At 37.3% G+C, this 18,975-nt stretch overlaps 1 pseudogene; it reads right to left on the minus strand.

Annotated features, from left to right (window-relative positions):
- The window catches only part of LOC113064530 (von Willebrand factor D and EGF domain-containing protein-like), a 52,303-nt pseudogene extending 34,471 nt beyond the window's left edge, over positions 1-17,832 (minus strand).
- Positions 17,833-18,975: the final 1,143 nt, after the last annotated feature.

An 18,975-nucleotide genomic window follows, 5' to 3' on the forward strand; every position in this document is an offset into this window, starting at 1 on the left:
TCCCACGTTTGGAAGTTTCAGCTTGTAAGTGCGAGATCATTTTTGTACATTTATCTGCACATTTTTGTGTCTTTCATAGTTCTTACCGGCATTATAGCTCCATATTTCTGACCAGGACTGTCAGTTAAATCCACCTTTAAATCCCCTCTTGGAGGGCTAGTGTCCTCTCGAGTTTAACTCTAACCCTCACCAAAACACCCAAATAAGCTCATGAAGGTGTTCAGAATTACTTGCAAATTACAGAAAGGTGGGTTAAACTGGGATTGATACTAAAGTCTGCAGGACACTAGCACTCCATGACTGAAGTTGAAAAACTTTGCCTTAGAGGACCATAGTGGCGCACCTCACGACAGATTCGGTTCTGACTAGATTTATTACCCAGCTTTAACTAAACAGCAAGTTAAGTACCATATATCGTTTCTAGTGAAAATATAGACTATATGAATGTTGAAAAAGCATCTCTCACCTCCGGCCCTGAATGAAATCCTCTAGGTCTTTGTCACGGTAGCTTGTACCTGCAAGATGATGGAGGTCATTGTGGCTGTTCCGGTCAAATAACCCGCACAGACCTCTGGTGGCGTTAAAGTCCTGACTTGGAGCACTGACGGACAGACTCATTCCCCTGAGGAAAATGCCCCTGAGGCAAAAACGATCTGCAGGGGTCAAACGAAAATGACCTAAATTCTTACATTTTTTACGTTAAACATTAAACCAAAATCAGGTCATGCTGACCCTTAAATATACAAGGCAAGTGTATAGATAGTGTCAATTACAGATTTGTATTAAAATAAAATGTTATGTATTTTTCTACAAAGATAAAGACATGTTTATTTATATTTGTCTACTTTTTCGATTTTACAAAATATAATTTATTATTAATTTATATATAAAATACATTTGTTTCAATATCTGTCCATGGCTCATGCATGCACTGTGTCTATCCAACATCTGAAATCATTAAACTTAAACTTCAGTTTACCCCAACTTCAATCATAAACGAAATTCTCATGTTAGTAAAAACTCCCATTTCCCTGCCATCTGGTTGTGAGGACATTAGTGGCAATTTGTCAAGAGTCTACATCAGAATATCTAGATAAATTTAGCCGTCACAAAACACTTCCTCATTCAAATTGTGTCACAATGCAACAATGACAACATCTGCTGCACTGACAGACCGATGGTCCGTGGAGACCGAGCGCTTTAAAATCTTTTTGCAGGGGGGAAAAAAGCCTCTTTTCCAAACAGTTGAGATCTGTGTTTACTTTTCAGTCAATTTCACCAAGAAATTGAAACTTGAACTGCAAACCTTTCACAGCGAGCATGACTGAGATTTCCTGAGTTTGTATGTCAATGAGGTAACATTCGGTCTACTGTGTTTTCAGTCAAATCTAATATTTAGCAATGTTGGGGGAAGTTACTTTTAAAAATAATCCATTACAATATTGCATTACAACATGAAAAACAAACTAATTGCGTTACCAAGCTACTTTTTCTGAAAAGTAATGCATTTTTTTCATTTGAGTTTCATTTTGTCACTTGGGCTGGGCTTGCTTTTTTGATTTTTAATTACAAAAAAAAGACAAAAGTTATATTTTTGGCAACTGTAAAGGCCCTCTTACATCAAAAGGGAAATTAATGAGACTCAGTCTGAAGGAAGTGCGTCTGCATCCAACTCACAATTTCTCTCAACATGGGGGCAGGAGAGGTGTAAGTGAATAAATGAGGGGAAAAAACAACATTGCTTACTTGTGTTACTTTAAGTTACTTGAAAAACTAATCTGATTACATAACTAATGTTACTTGTGATCCGTTACCCCAACACTGACTGAATTGCAATAGTGTTTCCCTGATTTGATTGTTTTGTCTAAATTTTCACTGCAGCACAAAGAATAATAATTATTAGCTATCGCATTCCAAGAATGTAACCGTACCGTGAGTTTCTTCCCGTGATGCATTTCGTGGATCCTAATCTGATTGGTCATGGATGGTCCCAAGGCGTTGATGGACAAGTGCGTGCGTGTTTCCTGCAGCTGCCCATTGCACATGTCAAAGGTCACAACCTCGTTGCCCTCTCGAGCCGCCACTCCGCAGAGTAATGCCGTAGTGCCTGATTGGAACAGGGTTACAGTAATGTGTGCATTAATGATTAATACACAAATTGTATTTAATGAATTACTAGAACAAGTAATAATACTCTTAGCATATACACAGACAGAGATAAATTGCTTGATAGTTATCTTGTATCTTTTCCGAGTTCTGTTGCTGTGCTAAAAAGTCATCGAGATTAAAGCAAATAAAATTCAGAAACCTCTGTGTGTGCTCTTTAGATAGCCTTTAAAGACTAGACAGCTGAAAACAACCTCTCAGAGGACTACTTGAACTTAATGGCAAAGTGGAGGAGAGGCAGGAAGAAAGAGTCTGTTTAAAAAGAGCTGTAAGATAAAACAAGAGCAAGAAATTGAGCGGAGAAACCGAGGCAGTAATTTTCATAGGACAGTTTCAGCATCATTTACTTTGATGGTGACCGTGACACTTTGCGGTTATTGCTCTGTGCGTTGGCATCGCTGTAAACACACATTGCTCAATACATCACGCTATAGTGTGTTAAAAATCCATATCTATTGTCCATTCGGGCCATTTGTGCCTCTCTACTCAAGGAGACTGTGGCACAGAGCCGGCGTCTGTCAAGGACATATCCTCTAATGAGGCCAGTTCCCATACACTTTCATGAAGATCCCTCTTTCTGAGCCAAATTCAAAGAGTACAAGGGATAAATCTGCGCCACACAAATCTGAAATCCAAAGTGACCTTTTCGTTTCTGCCTCATTACCTGAAAATGTACCACTTGAGCATCTGTCATGTAAAAGTCACATAACTTATGTTGAAATAATCACAGGCGATCTAGAACATTCAAATTGTCCTTTGCAAATGCCAAAGAAAGAAATAAAAAAGGCTTCAGTAAATCCATTGTGCTACTTGGGAATTGAACCCACATCCTTGGCATCGCTAGTTGTTTGCACAATGCTTTACCATTTGAGCTACAAAAAAGGGGCTAATTGTCTAAAAGTTTGCATATATTTTACCTGCCACCAAACCAAACATTTAAGAGTACAAATGATATATCTGTGCCACACAAATATGAAATCCAAAGTGACCTTTACATTTGTGCCTCATTATCTAAAAATGTACCACTTGAGCATCAGTCATGTAAGACTCACACAACTTAAGTTACACTTCTAGGCAGTTTAGAAGAATTCAGATCACCCATCACAAGTGGCAAATAAATAAATGAAAAGCCTTTAGTAAATTAATTGTGCTAACTTGGGAATCGAACCCACAACCTTGGAGATGCTAAGTTGTTAACGCAATGCTTTACCAGCTGAGCTACAATAAAGAAACAATCTTTTTTTTAACAACTTGTAAATGTTTTACCTACCATCTAATCAAAATTCAAAGAGTACAAGTGATAAATTTGCGCCACACAAATCTGAAATCCAAAGTGACTTTACTTTTCTGTGTCGTCATCTGAAAATGTACCATTTGAACATCCGTCATGTAAAACTTGCATAACTTATGTCAAAATAACCACAGGCGATTGTTTTGACATAAGTTATGAAAGTTTTACATGCATAGACTATAGACAAGATTTCAAATTCTTCTTAGAAAATGGCAAAATAAATAAAGAAAAAGCTTTCAGTATATTTACTGTGCTCCTTGAGAATCGAACCCATGACCCTGCCATTGTTATTTTCATTTTCATATATTCATCAGCTACAAGAAAGAAAGAAACTCGTCTAAAAACTGATAAATATTTGACCTGCCATCAAATGTAATGATGTGACGGTCAGTTAGGGAGTAACAGGTCGCTGTTGGAACATCTTGAACTGTAATCTGCAATAATAATAACAATAATAGGTAATGAATCATCATACTTGCAGCTATTTGCACTGCAAATTTATCTATTACTTACATAGAAAATGACTCACAAAAAAACCAGCACAGCCATCACAGGGAATCAACATAGGATTGCTAAGCCCTCAGAACATGCGCAATTTAGACACCATTGATGGGGATAATAATTGCGGAGCTATGCTGGCTCTAACCTAATTATAATGCAGAAAGTACAGTCTCGTCCCATTATTAAAGGGCACCGAGCGGCTTTCATGTTTACAGACAACACAGATGGTGGTCTGGGGCCAGTGGTGACACATTTAAAAAGACTGGCGGTTTATGTGTGTTTACGTTTCTTTCCTTCTGAATTACCACATTCTTGTCTGTCCTTTCGGTGTCTGCCTTATTAGAGGCTCTTTCTTCCTTTCAGCAGGGGTCAATTATGAGAGCTGCAAGGGTCGAGTCACAGTATACTTAAAATCTGAAGGGTTACAAAGAAATCTAACCACTGCTGAAAACTACTTATCTGTATAGCAGAGAAAGAGAGTCAGAGAATACTCAAAAATGTCTGTCAAACTGTCATTTTATTTTCTAATTATTTTATACAGTCAAACCAAAATGTATTCAGACACCTTCAACATTTCACACATTATTGCAGTTTGTTCGGTATACAAAAAAAAAAAAAAAAAAAAAAAAAAAGGTGATGAAATATCTTGATAATGTCAGATAACACTTAAGCAGAACATGGTCAGGTCAAAGTGTCTGAAGAATTTCTGGTCCCAAATCTGTATGATGAATTTTTGGGTATAATATGTCACAGACTACTTTATTTTGCTTTCCTCACTTACATGAATTAACTATAGTGCCCTGCACCAATTATTAAGAAAAATCGAAATCAAAAATTATATCTGGAGTAATGTTTGGTTTGACTGTATCAGATTTTCAAACAAAATTAAAGAGAAAGGGGAAAAGAAAAAAATAATATGAGCTGTTTTATTTTCTATGTATTTTACATGAGGTTTTCTATTTTTCAACTAGGGGTGCTCCGATCAAGATCGGCCGATCGTTAATGCGCATCTCGTCGAATTAACAACGAATTAACGCGAATTAACCGCTGATTAGAGAACCGGCTTTACTGACGAGATGCGCATTAACGATCGGCTGATCGGCCGGAGCACCCCTATTTTCAACCGTTACAAAAATATGTCTAAAAAACGTTGATTTATGTGATTTTGTTATTTTCTTAAATAAAATAGAAATACATAAACAAAAATTAGATAGATAGATAGATAGATAGATAGATAGATAGATAGATAGATAGATAGATAGATAGATAGATAGATAGAAATGTAGGCTAGATGAAGCTATAGTCTAGCTAGTTTTGAAACAAAATTAGATTTTGTTTTCTACTGTACCTTCAAGACTTCTACATGCAAATAACCTTTGTTATGATTGGTTAATGACAGTGTACCACCGGGGCACCCTATAGTTCATCAGAGCGGGACAAATTGTAAGAAGAGCAAGAAAAATCCCCCTTAAAAACATTATCAGTGTAAATATATTTTAATCTCAAGCACTTAATGGTGCTTAAGGCCATTTCAAAGAGCACTTATCAAATTACAGATATTAATTAAGTACAAATCCACTCAAGCAACTAATAATAAATCTTCATGCATGCTAAAGTTTGGTTAACCTTCAGCGCAGGAGGGTTGTAACCTCTCCAGAGGCGAGGACTGCCTTTGGCGGGCTGAGTGGAAAGGAAGCTGACATGGTTCCCGTCCCGGGTGAAATCAGTAACAGCGGTGAGAGTCACGTGACCCTGAGCACAGACGCTGCTTCGACAGGGCTGAGACAGGAGCTCGACAGAGCAGCATTGTATGGCCACGTTTGAAACCTCCACGACTACACTGTCTGAGACATAAAGATAAGAAAGACATTTTATCAACACAAATACACATTTGTATCAGTATTCAGAAAGAAGAAGATGAAGAAAACCACAGAAAAAAATATTATTGTTATTGATAATAATAATAATTAATCTTAAATAAACCATAAATAAACCATTTCCAACACAGACAATTCCCAAACAAGTTTGTCAGTGATTCTAATATACACACACCTGATTCATGTACGCTGAGAGCAAGAGACACTTTGCAGCGGCGGTTGGGTTCGAACCCATGGCAGGGAATAGGGACTGTGCTTATTACAGCCAAGATGTGTTTTTTAGCATCCTCGCGGATGTTCAGGACATCTGGAACAAACTGCAGAGAAAGTGTTGGACGGTTGGCCGAAGTCAGTGTAAATCAAACACTGTCATACAGCTCTGTTAGACATGGGTAATTATGCAACATAATATTTGCAATGCTGCAACGTGTTTAGCCAGTAATTATCGCTTCAGGCATTGTGCGTGACGCATGAATCATCATAATTATGTAGATGTAACCGGATTTACCTTAATTCCAGCGAAGAACCCAGTGCTTTCTTTAGGCGCCGACTGTGAGCTGGAGGAGTTTAACAGCGAGGTGAACACGCTGCAGGAAAACTGTCAATCAAACCACACTGTCATGAAGATCATGCTGTTGAGTGAAAAAAATAGAAACTACATGAATCATGAATTGTACACTTTTATTGCAGGGAAAGGTTTCATTTTTGATATATTAATTTAATAAAACATAATTTAATTAATTCAAATAAATAAAATATACATTTTTTGTATTTGTTTATAATTGTATTCATATTTATAAATTAATTAAATATATAAAAAATACTTACTACTACTACTACTACTAATAAAAGGAACGATTAATTCAAAAACTAAATTTAGAATTAAAAATTAAAATAAAAGTTAAAAGTTTTGTTTCATAATCCATGTATTTGAAAACTATAGAAATCAACAATATACAATTTAATAGCAAGGAACATGTTCTCTTACTTAATATTTTAATAATAAATATAAAGAACAATTAATTTGAATATTTAATGGACCAGTGTCAATATTTCGAAATTGAGATTTAGATATTATTTAGATAAAAATAATAATAATAATAATAATAATAATAATACAAAATAAATGAATAATAATAATAAAAAAAATATTTGTAATAATAAAGAATAACAACATAGTGAACTTTTGTATACTTATATTGCAAATATACAAAATATTTAAAATAACATTACACACATACATACATATATATATATATATATAAAATTCAAAGGGAAACTATGCCTAGCCGATATGAAAATATACTGTATATATTTCCAAATAAAATTAATAAATACATTTAAAAATAATAATATTTTTGTTGTTTTTGTTAAATTGTTTTTTATCTATTTATGAACATACTACAAGCAACCATTAATTAAATATGAGAATTAAAACCTCAAATTCAAAGAATTGTTTCATAACACATCAAGGTATCGGGCAGGCTACATCATCGCAAGGCATTTAAAGAAATGGCACTGAAAGAAGTATGTTTGTTTGAATGTGCTTTTGTGTGTGTATGGGAATTAGAGAGCTCAAGTGTGTGTGTCTGTGTTGTACTGTGTTCAGCTGTGAAATTTCCAAACTCCAAAAGTTCCAAAAGTCCAAACTTTCAAACTTCACATCAAAATGAACAAAGTGTGCCAAGAAATGATCCCCCACAGCATAACACCACAACCACCATACCAAACCGTTGAGACAAGGCAGGATGGATCCATACTTTTATGTTCTTTACACCAAATTCTGACCCTACCATCTGAATGTTGCAGCAGAAATTGAGACTCATCAGACCAGGCAACTTTTTTCCAATCTTCTATTCTCCAATTTTGAATTGTAGCCTCTGTTTCCTGTTCTTATCTGACAGGCATTTTGGTCTACACAGCTGCTGCTCACTGGATATTTTCTCTTTTTCAGACCATTCTCTGTAAACCCTAGAGATGGTTGTCTGTAAAAATCCCAGTAGATCAGCAGTTTTTAAAAAACTTGAACTTCAGCAAGTCATCTTCACCACATCTAGATGCCTAAATGCATTGAGTTGCTGCCATGTGATTGGCAATTTGTGTTACCAAGCCATTGAACAGGTGTACCTAGTAAAGTGGCCATTTTTTTTTTATCATTCTCAACAAATTCTAAGCAAAATTAAACTTACTAAGTGACATTAAAACCGCATTCAACAATCGTCTCTTTACCATTTCTCCCAGTCTGAAGTGAACTCCGTCATCTCCACCAGTGAGTACTGTCTCATCGTAGTGTCTCGTCTGATCTCCACCTTCATGGTGTTGGAGGAGTATCTGGCCCACACCACCTGATACCCCACCGGCCACATGGACGTCACCCCAGTGAAAGAGCAGCGGAGGTGGACGCTACTGCCGACCAGCTCTGCAGTCACCACGGGTTTTGAGGGTAGTGAGGGGACATTTGCTTTACAGAGGAGAAAAACAAGCTCATGAGATAAAACAGAAATACAGAGATGTAATAAATTTAACTATTCAACTAAAAACGTACTCTTACAAACACCGTTAACGTTGGTTTCCCCAGGTAGACACGATTTAGGTGTGTATGGTGTAGCAACTAATAAAACAAAGCAAGCAACAACATTCATTAAAAGTCATTAAACATTCTTTTTTATACTTTCATATAATAAATAAATCAATAAATATAACTGAAACTGTAAATATTATTTTATTGAAAAATGTTTTTTTTTTTTTTTTTTTTTTTTTTATTAATATTTATTTAGAACATTTTTCCAGAAGATTGGCTACCCAATGATGAATAACACTTCCTGTTTATTCTTTCCTAGTATACATAAAAAAATAAGAAAAAAATATTTATAGAATTATATTTAAATAAAATAATATTTGTTTTTGTATTAAACAAATTGTTTTGCAAAAGATCAGTGCTACGATTTATACTTTAATGGTGTAAATAATGTTCAGTCAATCAATCAATCAATCAATCAATTTTCAAAAACAATCAAAATTTTGTGTCAGAATATTCCGTCTAACTTATGTCACTTTAAATAATAAATAGTTGTGTGGAACGAAGCCCTGAGTTTCCTTCTTCCTGAACCCTTCACAAAAGTTTCATAAATCGGTGAAATACTGCTACATGAAACCAGTGATCTGATTTGCCTCCTTGCAGAACTTCAGTTGCCAGAAATCGACCCTTAACAAAAAATGACCCAAATACTCTCACACACGGTTGATGATGCAGTCATTTATATGGATCTAATAGATGTTTGAAAAAGTGAGAGGAAACACAGCTTGAAAAAGAGAAATATTGATCACCCACTACACTCTTCATTGTTACTTAACATTTTGTCATAACATGTTCTATTTGGTATAAATAAATAAATGAATGAATGCTGTTTTTTATTCAATTAATTCCTCGGCAGATCAGTCATGTGATGAATAATCTATAACAAAAATAAAAATAAGTTACGTAAGAGTCACGTTGTTGTACCTTCCGCACAGTATCCCATACAACCCTGTGTTGGTTGCAGATAGTACAGAAGGAACAACCCACAATTCCGGACCGAGATTGGGATACGGAAAAGGCAGCAATCTTTGGTGCTTCCATGGAAGAACTGCCATGTGGCACAGGCCTGCGTCCCACAGCGGTTCATCTACAAAAAGAGACAGAGCTCAAGAAACTGCAGTTTGGAAAGCAGTCAGAACTTAGTGACGACTGCTTACCTCAACACAGCGGGTCGGCATCTCCGCAGGTTTGTTGTTTATGGAAAATCGGTACTATCCGGGCGGCAGTGAATGGTCACAGATCAGATCCTGTATCGCAGTGTTCTGAAGTTCAGTAGAGTCTAAATAAATGCTAGGATATGCGTTCCTCAAGGTCCTGTATCCAACCGGATAGCACTCTGGAGCTGGAAGAACCAAGGACACCATCAAACAAAGGACAGAATTACAACTTTAATATTCATAAAAGAGCTTAAAACAACCTTTCGGCAAAGACAAAGGTCATCGCTCAACACAGTGAGGAAGAAGGTCGAAAACTGTGTCATTACAGTGGCTTGAAAACGTCACTCAGGTTCATTAAAACCCAAAAGGGGGTTAACGTGACCTCCTCAGTGGCGGACGTTTTATTTGGGGTAAAAATAACGCACCTTTATCTGACCCCCTTTTCCTTGCTCCTACCTTTATGCCGCAAAGGTCGGTCGAACGTGTGTCCAGATCTCACGGCAAAATGGAAAGACAAAAATAGACATGTGACTTTCAGGCTAAAACCTTTTTAATCCCTTGCCATTTGCTCAGACAGCACATCTGTAACACCTTACCCTTTTCCTCCATCTATTTCAGAGCCGAAATGGGTCAGATGTCACTATTGTGGCATATTATGAGGGGAAGGAAGATTGACAGGACCTGTCTCACTTTTTGTATGAGGACACCTAAGGCTAGCAGTACACTGCTAATCCTCTAATGCTCCCTCTGAACATGCTAACAGAAAGCTTGTGCCAGATGTCATGCCATCTCTGCCAGTGAACGTGGGAAGCTGAGAGAGGGCACATATCAGACATTACAGACAAAAAAGACTTGTGGGAAAATGTATAAAATAATTTAAAAAGCTAAGAAAACAGAACAAAAACAAAACAAAAATGTTAGCAAACACACACACACACACACAACCCCCCCCCAAAACTAACAAAGCAAAAAAATAATAATAAAAAAAATAAAAAAATGCAAAGCAAATCAACAAAACAAAAAGGAAAAAAGGGATGCAACTAAGCAAAGCACAACCAAACAAAAAAATAAAAATACTTTATCAGCAAAGCACAACAAAACCAAATGAAAAAATGAAAAAAAAGCACAACAAAAAGAATAAAGCAAAGCAAAACATAACAATTTTAAATCAAAGCAAAAAATATATGGTCAGCAAAGCAAAAAAAAAAAAAAAACACAATTAAACAACAACAAAAATGTCAGCAAAGCACAACAAAAAGAAGAAAAGCAAAAGCAAAACAGAAAAAAATGTCAGCAAATGACAACAAAATTAAAAAGCAAATTAACAAATAATAATAAAAACACTACAACAAATAAATTGTCAGCAAGGCACAACACAAATAAAAAAAATGCATTGCAAACACAAATAAATAAATTAATTTTATATATATATATATATATATATATATATATATATATATATATATATATATATATATATATATATATATATATATATATAACACCAGCAAAACACAACCAAACAGAAATTTAAAAATATTGTAGCATTATTTGATGATATTCCAGGGTCTACAATGGCAATTTGGCCAGTGTGGTGTTAAAAATATATACGTTATAGAGATACTATAGAATCCTGGTCAAGTTATAAACCATCTAAAAGCATCTAGAACACTTTAGCAACCACCTAGCAACACTAACATTTTGACACAGCAAACACTAACATTTGACACAGGTTTTACACAGAAAGCACTCATTTTCATCAAAAAATATTAAGAACTAGTTTAACCTGTGTATCTCAGTGAAGTGTCAAATACAGACTTTGTTCAAAGAAACATGTTTCCACTAACCATCTGAAAGTCCTCATAAAGAATAAGGGCAGGTGACCTTTGACCAGCGTGGAAAAGAGCAGAAAATCTCTCCTCTAATCGTGTTTGCTTTCCAGAGGGAAGACGAGGCCGGGTTGAGAGGACTTTCTGCCCCACTGGAGCACTGATCAGATCATGTCTCGGCTGGTTTAGGGTCCATAATGCCCTGCTCTTTCCAGCCTTATTCAAGGATCATTACGCTGCGATTATGTCCTAAGCTTTACTCTTAGAGGTGTAATGGGGCAAGATGAAGATAAAGACATTTAAGTGTTCATTTTATAAATTCTTAATAATGGTTTGGTGGGGAGATGGAGGGATGATTTGAGGGGACGTTTCTTAAGGAGAGTTAATGGAGTTTCAAGGTGGCCGGCTTAAAGATAAGATGAAAGTAAAAACAGCTACTGGGTGTTTGCTTTACTTTCCATGCAAACATACGCCATTCATACATTCAGAAAGACATATGTTTGAAATCTTCACTGTGAAGTTTTATTTGTCTTACATAAAATTTATCATTATCATCAACATAAAAAAAGCGATGTAAAATTCCAACTATAAAATTAAATTAAATCTAAATTAAACATGACAGCAATAAAAATTTACTACAGCAAAGTGACATCACAACTGTAAAATAAAATAATAATAAAATAAAAATGATTTCATGTGAGATCGTAACTGTAAAATACAATACAATAAAATGTAATAAAAATGATAACAAATAAGTGACATCAAAACTGTAAAATAAAAAACAGTACAATAAAATAAAAATGACAACAGAGAAGTGACATCACAATTGCAAAATAATACAGTAAAATAAAACAAAATTGGCAACAGAAAAGTGGCAATGTAAATGTAAATTAAAATAAGTGACAACAAATATGACATCACAATGGTAAAAAAATAAAAACAGCAAAGTGACATCACAACTGTAACAATACATATATAATATATATATATAATATATAATTAAAAGTAAAATAAGTAAAATAAAAATAACAGGATAGAATAATAACAAAAATAACAGAAAATTTACATCACATATGTAAAATTAAATACAACATATAAAAGAGACAATGGCAAAGTGAAATTACAGCTTAAAATAAAAAAAATAAAAGATCAAAAAAAATATTATAAATAAAATGATAATAAAAATTGTCATCACAGGTAGAAATAAAAACAGACAACATGCAAGAAAAGTAAAGATTCACTCAACCTTAAAGAAAAAAAAACACTTTAAAAATCCATTTCATAAAAACAGAACAGAAGTTTCGTCAACTGATAAGATCTGAGCATATAAATTATGCCAGAAGGTCACATTTAACGGAATAAGTCACATTTGGTCTTCGTCTGTACTTGCAAGGATAACAACCACAAACCAGTCTTGCTACGCAAGGTCAAAGGTTGCACAAACACTTGTGTTTTTAGCCCTCAAATCAAAGCTGGGGCAGCGCTGCTGGGTAAACACCTCAGATCGCCCAGATAATTTGCTAATTTAGGGGCAGGGTGGATTTCAAACACATCCACACCAGGGAATTTCAATGAATACTTCAGATTAGACATGGTCACCATCCACTTTCTCAACGTTTTATTGCAGTTGTAGACTACACTGCTTCTGAACAGTGCAAACACTTTTTGCAAAGCCAGTGACTGCAAAAACTAGAAGATGGAAAAATGTCCATATGTGGCCATAACCTTGCACTTGCACTGGAGTTTTAAATAAACCTCAAACCAATGCAGTGATCATATGCTAATCCATCCTGAAGTGTACCATACGACAGGACCGCCTACTCAGCCATCAATAGAATGGGTTTAAACCATAGACTGCATAAAAACATGGACGTAGCGTCCGTGACGTCACCCATAGACTCCTGTTTTTGAAGCCTAAAGTGTGCAGAGTTGGCCGTCGCCATCTTGGCAGCACGTCACCGCGCGACTCTCCCGGATAATCGAAAATGGCCAAAAAGGTGGGAGATGGTTGCTGAAGCCACACCCACCTAGTGTGACAGCGGTAACAGCAGCGGCAATCCACCTGTCACTCAAGTGGCCACGCCCTTAATTATGCATAGCATTAAGGCTTAATATATTTTTAATGGAAGAGTTATAAAAAAAAATCACCCCCCTCACATTTGTCACGATGGGCAAAATTTGCTACACAGTACCAGGCTGCAAACATGTTTTTTTCTCCTGTAAAGTTGGGCATTTTTAACATGGGGAGCCTAAGGGACTGACTCCCATTTGCAGCCATCCTCAAGCGGTCGGTTGATGAATTACAGTTTAAGTCACTTCCTTGTTGGCTTCAAGAGAGGGAGCGTGAGGTTAACGCTCGGTTTAAATGTAATAAATAACTGAAAAATCTTGGAAAAGCACATAAATACATGCACAAGATGCATTTTTTTTCAGTCCAAACTAAAAATAAATAGAAAAGGTAATTGTAAGATAAAGTTGTAATATGAAAACAAAAAAGTTACCTTATAACTGGACGTTACATTATAACTTTCGAGCGTTTGTATCATTCTGCTCAACCATGTCTGCTGTGAACTATGAGTTCAGCACGCTCTCTGAAGCTTCGTGTGTTGGCGAGACGGCGCTTAAGCGGTTGTCGTTCCTGTGTCGAGTGGATTGCGCACTTCAGGCTGCACTACCCCTGTCGTGTTGCAAGCGACCAATTCCCCTGTGCGCCTCAGCACTAAAAGAGCATTTCCTAAAGAGCAAATTTCTTTAAAAGAGCTTCAGGTTGCCGTTTCACCTGTGTGTTTCTGGTTGCGGTTGTTATCTGGCAATGGGTGATGGTCACAATTGCTGCCTCACGTGTCTTGGCTTCGAGCACGATGAGGTGGTTTTTGTCATGTTCTCACTGCAGGAAGGTGACCATCTCGGAGCTGTGAACCAGGCTCTGCTACCTTCAGGGGGGCAGAGTCCCATTGCCGCTGCCGTGATCTGCGTCTGTGCCGAGAGTTCCCTCTGTCAGGGAGTAGAACAACTGGCAGTGAAAGGTCTCTGGAGAAACAAACCGGTCTACCTGAGAGGCTCCGAAACAGTCTCCAAAGTGGTTAGATGGTTAAACGTCCGGCGCCAGGCCTTCATGATGAATCCGTGAGAACCATGGAAGGCTGGGTTCCATATTGAGGCCTAAGCGGTACTCGTATGTGTGTAGTCCACAGTATAGCCTTAGAGCCTGTGTTTCCCCGGCAGACTTCTTCCTTCCCAAAAGGGTTTTAATCACCTCAAATTTCTCCATATACACCTAAACGGATGTTATATGTGTATTTGCTCCCAAGACCTCCTTCGTGAAGGATGGGGCTTCCGCAGCATCCCTGCTCCAAGCGGAACGGGTATGTTTTCCCAGCGTTATCCAATCTCACCCAGTGAGGTTGTGCTTTGACAATGGTGAGTGGAACTACTTGTTCCGGGCCCCGGCCTACACCTAATAGGGGCGCAGGCGGCTGGCACAGGGCACTGAAAGGGGCAGCACCCATGGCGCTTTGGTAGGGATCCCATTTTGTGTCAGTCACTGACGTGGCGTTGAGAGTGACTGACTGAAAGAGAACGTCTCGGTTACGTATGGTAACCATTGTTCCCTGAAGGAGGGAACGGAGACACCACGTCGCGTCGCCATGGTTGCTGTACCACTGCTGAGCTGCCGTTTCTCCGGCTCGGCTCCTCAGCGAAAACCTGGTATGCAATGCACCTACTGTCTTCTTATACTCAAGCTGTGATTAGCGGCTGCTGGATTCAATAATTGCATGCCAATGTGCATTGGCTCATTTAGTTTATACTCGAAGTAGATTGGTCTATCGAAGGGATATCCCATTTTGCGTCGATCGTAGAGTCTCTGTTCCCTTCTTCAGAGAACGAGGGTTACCATACGTAACTGAGACGTTTCTTGGGACAATGCAAAAATTTCAAAAGCAAAATAGTTTTTCCTCCCATCACATTATTTTCATAATCAGTTTTTTCTTCTGTCACCAGTTTTGTGTTTTTCCTTAAAAAAAAAATCATTTTTGACAACACAAACGTTTTGTAACCAAACGCAAATCTTTTAGGAAATACAGAACTTAAGCAAATTAAAAATCTTCCTCCCATATCATATTATTTCCTTAAAGTTTATATTCACTCACATAAGCTTTTAAAAGTTTGTATTCACTTGCATTAGTTTCAAAAGGTTTAGCAACTAAATGCAAAGTTAGTTCCCTTGATTAGTTAATTATGGTCACCTGTGTCATGTTAATTAAGTCATTAGTTCCTCTCTTACGTTTGTATAAATATTCCTTGTTTAGTTCTCTCGGTTGTTGGTTATTGTTTGGATACACATCTTTGGTTTGCATTTCTCCTGGATTCCTGTTTGTGTTCCTGTGGATTACTATTAAATTTTATGTTATTACTCTCCTGTGTTGTGCATTCGATCTCCCACCCACAGGTGTGACACATACAAAATCTCAATTGTAACATAAAATATTATATAAATACATCATGACAAACAAAAAACTAAATAGACAACTCAAAACTCAACTTCTACAGAGCAAACAACTAACTGATAAGGATCCTGGTGAACCAAAAAAACGGCAAATATTCTTATTTTAAGCACGTAGTGTTTAAGGATTCTTAAAGCTGGAGAACTTAAAACAAGTTCATGCAGTATATGTGTGTATGGGAGGGTTGCAGGGCTGTTAAATGTGAATTATCTGTTGTGACAGTCTACATCTCAGCTGAATGAAGAGCTGATTACACTCTCCAGCCCTAGAGAGAGATTTGTTCAAACAATTGGTTTGTTGGGTCTGGGTCTGTTGCATTTATGAAATATCAGTGACCACAGGAAACTGTCCTCGATATTAAAGCGAAATATCTTCACAGTTGCAAACGCACTCATCTGTTTCCTCCTCTCGCTCAGCCAGGAATTCACCCAAACCCTGAGGACTCGGTAATGTCTATTTTTCACTCGATTGTGTTGAGTGAGGCTTATGAGGGTTGAGATCACATGATCCAAACACACAGCTGTCAGACATTTAATAAAAACGGAAAAGTCAAAGCTGATGATTCACTGAAGAAATACCACTGAGAAAGACTCGCTCACGGTTTGCCGAGTGAAAGGACTCCGCTGGAACGTCACTGTGCAATAAAGCTTCGTTTATCCCTAAAACTCCAAGCAACAGGAACATTATCTGCCAATATTAGTAGCACAAAATAATTAATATACAATCATGTCAAAACTTTAGAATCCCATTCATTACAATAATGTCCATTCTTGTTAAACTAACAATTAAAGTGTAACCAAAAACCATTTTATAAAAAAAAGAGCAAAAAGCAAAACAATATACAGAAGTGTAATACACAGTATATGCTGGCTGTAAATGAGTGCATTACACAGGTCTATAACCTGTAATGGCTCTGAGGCCTGAGCTGGAGGAAAGGACAGTAAAGATATCACAGCCTCACTAATCAGTCTGACCCCACAAGCATGAGGCTCACATTCCCACAATTACTGCACCCCTGAGGCTTAATACTCACCTGCTGACTGCTCTAAGGACTGCTCAAAACATCTGCACACAGAAAGAGAGAGACTGTGCGAGCGTGCACGCGCGCGAGAGAAATAGCGCGTCCTCTTCGCCACAGAACACGTTAATTCAGTCTGAACTGCGCAGACAGACTCTCCATTTGGTGCGCAGAGTTTCACAGATTTCTAACAGCTGTTCAATCCTTCTTGAGAACCTGGATATTGAGCACTAATGAAAACAATGTCTTGCGGATTGAAAGCAAATTAATCTCAAGACCATATTCCTGACGCAGCCAGACAAAAATCTTATGCACCACTTTGAAACTTTGTTATGAGCTAAAATAAAAGTGAAATAAAATCAAATAGCCCACATATTAATAAAAACACTACAATGCAGTCAAATAAATAGATAAATAAATAATAAACAACAATAAAATATTTCAAACTGGTGTTATGAGGTTAGTTTAAAACAAAATACAACGAAAACAGTAACATCATAAACAATGTCAAAATAAAATAATTGAGAAATAAGTAAATAAATACTTGCAACATTTTTGTGCACAAGGTTTGTGGATCTTTAACTTTGTAATTTTTGCACTGGGAATATGGCAATATTTTTTTTTTTTTTGAGTACAAGAGCAAACATTGCATTTCAACATTCAAAGCTTAAAAGTTGCATGCGTAACTAATGAAATTCTAAATATATGCTAAATATACAGAAACCATCGCCTTAAACGTGCGCAAAAGGAGTCGTTGCGCCAAATGCGCCCAAAACATCTTTAGTTAGTATTCACTATAAGCGTGTTTTTGACTTACCCGGTTGCCCAGATAACATCAGCGGTAGTAGGCTACTAAACGTAAGCGCCAGATGCAGATTGATGACTTTAAAAGGACGTTTAAAAGTTTCATGGTTGATTCTCACAGTTGCACAATTTTTCCAAAGGGATTCCATCTGAGAGTTTGGGGCAGTTTACACACACACACACACACACACACACACACACACAAAAAAGTTTGCGTGGTGATTGAACACTCTGCTTCTGATGCTCTGGCATGTATTCCTCCCAAAACTAAGCAAGATTCCTTGCGCACAATATATTTTCCTTCATTTATGGTCAATGAGAGGAGTCCTGGACTATTTCCCCTCGTGTGTGTGTAAACAGTCAGCTGTCTCGAGCAGTGAAGGGGCACTCGAGTCACAAGCCCTCAATTAACTGAAGAGTAGGAGGACACTGAGGGGGTCTCTCTAATGAAACAAACTCGCGAAAAGCAATGAAAAGCTCAGAGAAAGGCAATTTACCGAAACTAAAATGGAGAAAAGATGATTATTTCCGCATTAAATCAGGTGAAAGCGACCTTTCCATGGGGGCATGTTTCTGCTCAAGGCTTCACATCCTAAATACACTTCCAGTTCTAGAAGCGCAAAGGTGTTTCACAGAGAATGGGCCACAGAGTTTATGTCTTTATATGTAAATATATGGTGTATGCTTCTGAACTGACGGGTCATAGGTTTTTCCTAGGGTTATGGAGAGAAAAACTATGAGAGCAGATAACAGCTCCTCTGTTAACAGCTGATACCTAAAACCAATGCATTGAACCACAGAATAACTAAAGTAAGGTGATCTGAAGATCTAAATATAAAATCCACACAGTTTGAACATCATTCTGCAAGGAACCTTTATTTAAATGCCATGACATTTTACCACTCTTCTGTGTGCATTCCCCTATCCGAGAAGATCTCACTTTTCAATGTCATGATCTTCTCGAAAGCATCCAGCTTCTGGTCTCAAACCTTCAGCGCCCCAGAGCACACGATAAGGCCAACACCTCGCCGCTCTGGGCTTGTTCTTCTCCAAACCAAATTCCAGGCTGGCCAAATGTGTACATCCCTCTCAATCTCTTTGGCAGCAAGTGACTCGGATGCCACCTGGAAGAGGGCGAGAGGGTAGCCGGTCTGAGGCTGAAGTTTCAGCCATTATATCCGCTTCTAATGCCTGCAGTCTGGCTGAAAGCAGAAGTTGAGGTCCCTGTCATGAACCAGCTTTATTGAAG

The sequence above is a fragment of the Carassius auratus genome, chromosome 47 (assembly GCF_003368295.1).
Source record: "Carassius auratus strain Wakin chromosome 47, ASM336829v1, whole genome shotgun sequence".
NCBI classification, from domain to species: domain Eukaryota; kingdom Metazoa; phylum Chordata; class Actinopteri; order Cypriniformes; family Cyprinidae; genus Carassius; species Carassius auratus.